Consider the following 6,000-nt stretch of genomic DNA (forward strand, 5'->3'; position numbering starts at 1 on the left):
AAGCCCGGTAACACCTCGTGGTCAAATCCGTGACGGTCACGGGTTTGGGGTGTTACATTTAATTGGGATCGAGCTATGGTTTAGTCGGTTCTAGGACTACCATAGCGCGTGTGAGTCTAGCTATACATGCCAAATTGTTAGTGCTTAATAATGTGATGACTTCGACGGTTGAAATTTTTGTTTTGATTAGCAATGGAACACGGGTAGAGAGACCCTTGGCGATGACGTTGAAAGTGTAGTGGCTGCTCCCCGCAAGGGACACCACTGTTGAGCCTCGATCATCCGCGAATAATCAAAATGAAGGGCGAAACAAGCCTTCTTCACCATGATGAATGAGTGGGTCGCGCAATATGCCCGAACCAACCCGGCTGTCCAACCATTCCCGAATTCAAATACTCCGCCCCAAGAGCCCGCAATGCCTCCGATTCTCGATCCTGTGAGGTGAGTAAACCACCGTGGACTTGATTAGGAAGCGCGGCCGAGGAGTTCAAGGCCCTAGTTCTTGATGATGCCGAAAGGGCCGAGTTCGCTTGATAACACCATTCGAGTGTTTGATGAACTATCATGCACACCGATGAATGTCTTAAGTGTGCTATATCCTTGTTGCGAGACTCGACTTACTATTGGTGGAGGACTTTAATTTCCATAGTCCCAAACGAGCGCGTTACTTGGGATTTCTTTCAATCGAATTTGAAAGAAATACATTAGTCAACAGTTCATCGATCGAAGCGTAAGGAATTCTTGGAACTCAAGCAAGGCCGTATGACAGTATCTGAATACGAACATGAGTTCGTAAGACTCAGTCGGTATGCCCGGGAGTGTGTGGCTGATGAGGTTGCCATGTGCAAAAGATTTGAAGAAGGATTGAATGAAGAGTTAAAGCTACTAGTGGGTATTTTGGAGATAAAGGAGTTCGTAACACTAGTCGAACGAGCCTGCAACGCGGAAGAACTTGGAAAGGAGAAGAAGGCTGAATTTGAAGCAAGAGATTATCGTAAAAGATCGACGAGTAAAGCTCCATTCTCGGCTGTAAAGAAGTTCAGAGAGGACACAAATAAGTCGAGGGCGACTGCAGGGATTTCCATTAGAGCACGACCATCGATGGACTCACGAGCTACTTCGGTTGCTAGTGTGGGCAATAATCGTCAAGAAAAGCCTGAATGCCCCCAGTGTGGAAGACGACACCTAAGTGAATGTTAGGGTAAGTCTGTTAATAGGGCCTGTTATGGATGCGGTTCGAAGGACCACTTCATTAGAGATTGCACGGAGCTAGATGAGAAGAATAAGATGCAAGGTGCAAGACCTAGTGGAACGACAGACTAGAGGTAGGCCCCAAGAATTTCTCGGAGGTAGGGGTGGTAATCGAGAGGAGCCTCTGCACGGCTGTCCGATCCGAGACCCGTGCTCCGCTAGAGCCTATGCCATCCGCGACGAGAGGAGGCATCCTCCCCGACGTTATCACTTGGTACTTTTAATCTCTTTGATACTAGTGTGATTGCATTGATTGACCCGGCTCTACTCATTCATATGTATGTGAAACCTTAGCATCCAAAGAAGACTCTACTGTTGAGTCTCATCGAGTTCGTAATTCAGTGTCAAACCCTTTGGGTCAATATGTACTCGTTGATAAAGTGTGCAAGAGATGCCCCCTAATAATTTGAGAATCATGTTTTTCGGCCGATCTGATGCTTCTACCATTTGATGAATTCGATGTTATTCTTGGTATGGATTGGTGACAAGACATGATGCAATGGTGGATCGCAAAAGGAAAACCATTGATTTGAGGAGTGCAAATAATGAGGTAGTCCGAGTCGAGTCTCATCGATTTAAAAGGAGTGCCGCGATAATATCTTCTATGACCGCCGGAGATATGTGAAAAAGGTGTGAAACATACCTTGCGTATGTGTTTGAAAGTAAAGAGACGGAAAGGAAACTCGAATCGGTACCAGTGGTTTGTGAGTATTCGGATGTTTTTCCCGAGGAGTTACCGGATTGCCACCGGTTCGAGAAGTGGAATTCGCATCGAAGTTGTACCGGTACTACGCCGATCTCAATAGCCCCGTATCGTGTGGCATTAATGTAATTAAAGGAATTGAAGGTTCAATTGCAAGAATTGACGGATAGAGGTTTCGCTCGACCGAGTTTTTCTCCATGGGCGCACAAGTATTGTTTGTGAAGAAGAAGGATGGAACTATGAGATTGTGCATTGACTATCGTCAGCTGAATAAAGTGACGATAAAGAATAAATATCCATTGCCACGAATTGACGATTTGTTTGATCAATTAAAGGGAGCCTCAGTGTTTTCAAAGATAGATTTGAGGTCGGGTACTATCGGTTGAGGGTCCGAGAATCGGACATACCCAAAGCGCTTTTAGAACGAGGTACGGTCACTCTGAATTCTTAGTGATGCCGTTTGGGCTCACTAATGCCCTGCGGTATTTATGGATTTAATGAATAGAATTTTCAAGCCATACTTGGATCGGTTCGTAGTTGTATTTATCAATGACATTTTGGTCTATTCGAGAGATGATCTTGAGCATCTTTGAACACCGAGGCTAGTGTTGCAAATTTTACGAGATAAGCGATTATACGCAAAGTTCAATAAATGTGAATTTTGGTTAAGAGAGGTTAGCTTTTGGGGCACGTGGTGTCCGTGATCGGTGTCAAGGTGGACCCGAACAAAATTTCGCTATAGTCGATTGGAAACCTCAGGAATGTTACCGGTTAGGAGCTTTTGGGGCTTGCGGATACTATCGACGATTTGTGAAAGGTTTTTCGATGATAGCTGCACCGATGACGAAACTACTCCAAAAGATGTTAAGTTCGAGTGGTCGAACGCTGTCAAGAAAGTTTCGATCGACTAAAAACCTGCTTAACCGAGGCCCCAAGATTAGTACAACCGAGTCCCAGAAAGAGTTTGTCATATCTGATGACGCATCCTTGCTTGGGTTAGGTTGTGTGTTGATGCAAGAAGGTCGAGTTGTGGCTTACGCGTCGAGACAACTAAAGCCGCATGAGAGAAACTATCGACCCATGACCTTGAACTAGCGACCATAGTGTTCGCCTTGAAGATATGGCGGCATTACTTGTTTGGAGAAAGGTGTCATATTTATTCGGACCACAAGAGTCTAAAATATTTGATGACTCAGAGAGATTTAAACCTGCGACAAAGGCGTTGGCTTGAGTTGTTGAAAGACTATGAACTCATCATTGACTATCACCCGGGAAAGGCCAACGTGGTGGCCGATGCTTTAAGTCGCAAGGCACTGTTTGCTTTGAGAGCGATGGATGCTCACCTATCCGTTTCACCCGATGAGGTGCTAGTAGTCAAATTAGAGGCCAAACCGTTATTGATTCATCAAATACTTGAATCTCAGAAGGTCGACGCTGAATCGGTCGCTAAACGAGTCGAATGTGTTTCGAATGAGGAATTGGAATTTCAGATTGACGACAATGATTGTTTGACGTTCAAGGATCGATTATGTATTCCAAGGAATTCGGAACTTGTTTCGATGATTTTGAACGAGGCTCACCGTAGTCGAATGTCAGTCCACCCGGGTAGTACTAAAATGTACAATGATCTCAAACGCCAATTTTGGTGGCCCTAAGATGAAACGAGACATTTCGAATTTGTTTCAAGGTGTCGATATGTCAACAAGTGAAAGCGGAACATCAAGTGCCATCAGATTACTTGACCAATCATGATACCCGAATGGAAATGGGATCGAGTAACCATGGACTTTGTGTGCAGGTTACCATTGACTCGAATAAGAAAGACTCGGTTTGGGTCATTGTTGATAGATGACCAAGTCCGCTCATTTTATCCCCGTCCGCACGGATTTTTCGCCGATAAGTTGGCGAATTATCGTCTCCCAAATTGTTCGATTGCATGGGGTACCTATTTCTATCGTATCGGATAGAGACCCAAGATTTACATCGCGATTTTGGAAGAAATTGCAAGAGGCTTTGGGTACCAAACTGCATTTTAGCACTGCTTTTCATCCCCAAACCGATGGTCAATCCAAACAGATAATTCAAATCCTCGAGGATATGTTGAGATGTTGCATCCTTGAGTTTAGTGGTTCATGGGAACGGTATTTACCTTTGATTGAATTCGCTTACAACAATAGTTTTCAGTCAAGTATTAAGATGGCGCCTTACGAGGCTTTATACAGTCGTAAATGCCGTACCCCATTATTCTGGACTGAACTTAGTGAAGGTAAAATCTTCGGGGTTGATTTGGTTAAGGATGCCAAGCAAAAAGTTCGAGTAATTCGTGAAAGTTTGAAAGCTGCTTCGGATCGCCAAAAGTCGTATGCGGATTTGAAAAGAAAAGACATTGAATATCAGGTTGGAGACAAGGTATTTCTCAAGGTCTCACCCTGGAAGAAGGTGCTTAGATTTGGCCGTAAGGGCAAATTGAGTCCGAGATTCATCGGTCCGTATGAAGTATCCGAACGAGTTGGACCAGTAGCGTACCGATTAATTTTACCCCCTGAGCTTGAAAAGATCCACAACGTTTTCCATGTCTCGATGCTTCAACGGTATAGGTCCGACCCGTCGCACGTAATCACTCCATCAGAAGTTGAAATTCAAGCCAATATGAGCTATGAAGAAGAACCGATTCGTATCCTAGCACGTGAAGTGAAAGAGTTGCGAAACAAAAAGGTTCCGCTAGTGAAAGTGTTATGGCTCAAACACGGGATAGAAGAAGCTACTTGGGAACCCGAGAACTCTATGAAAGAGCGATACCCAAACCTATTTACCAGTAAGATTTTTGGGGACGAAAATTTCTTAAGTGGGGGAGAGTTGTGACAGCCCAAAATTGACCCTAGTCGGGAAGTGGTTTCGGGACCGCTAAACCGAGTCACCGAAATGTTCGAACGTAATATTTATTGTCTGGAATATGTGAATATGAATGTGTGAAAATTTCATGTTTGGATTTTGCTTAATTGTAGATGAATTTTAGTGATTAGGACTTATGTGAGAAAACTTAGAAATGTGCTAGGCAAATGTAAGTGGCCTATTAGTGCATGTAATCAAAGGGTGGACTTGCATGTCAAATTCCCTTTATATTAGCTAATGGCCGCCATGACAAGATTATGGGCAAGGAAACATGTTTCCAACATGTTTTGCTAGTGGTGTATGTAGGAAGTCATAAAATAAAACTAGCATTAAAGAAATGAACAAAAAAATGAGCATGGATGCCCCCCATTGTCTTTGTAGCTAGAGAGAAAGAAAAGAAAAAAAAAAAGGTTTTTGTTCACCATTTTACCTTGCCATTGCCGTGAGTGAGGAGAGAAAGGGAAGGAATGCTCATCTTTCTTCTTCTTCATTGCGAAATTGAGAAAGGAAAGTTTTAAAAGAAACCAAGGCATTTGGCCATAGCTATTTCAATGGAAAGGTATGCATTGTGATTTTTGTTTACTAATTGATATTGAGATTAAAGTTGATAAGTGTATAGTCTAGCTAACCCATAACAAAACTCATGGATTCATGGTTGGGAGACAAGAATGGTAGTTGCCGTATGTATGGGCATATATGCACTTTGGAAAGGAGATTTTGGTGTCATTTGAGTTCCCTTTATGAATGTATGTGCATGAGTATTCGGTCATGTTATTGTTTCATGTTGAAAAATGTTTAATGCTTAAGGTGTTGTATAATTTTACTTGTGAATGAACTTGAGAACATCTAAATTATTAGTTGGAGGTGCGAATGTGGTCTTGGATGAATTTTAAAGAACAAAGAAATTTTGGGTGACTAGAGGTCAAGGACATTCGCCAAAGGCTTGTGTGCTAGCAAAGTCGGCCTAGATGTGGTAAATGTTGAGTGTTAAATGCAATGGGAATGCTAGATTAATGTTGCACATTCGGCTATAGTTAGGCATGTTGATGATCTCATTTAGACAATTAGACATAAAAGGGTGGTAATGAGGTTGAAAATTTGTTGAATGGCTGGTTGGGAAATGAATGAAACATTCTGCCATATGGGCTATAAAT

This window comes from Gossypium arboreum, chromosome 8 (genome assembly GCF_025698485.1).
Source record: "Gossypium arboreum isolate Shixiya-1 chromosome 8, ASM2569848v2, whole genome shotgun sequence".
NCBI classification, from domain to species: Eukaryota; Viridiplantae; Streptophyta; class Magnoliopsida; order Malvales; family Malvaceae; genus Gossypium; species Gossypium arboreum.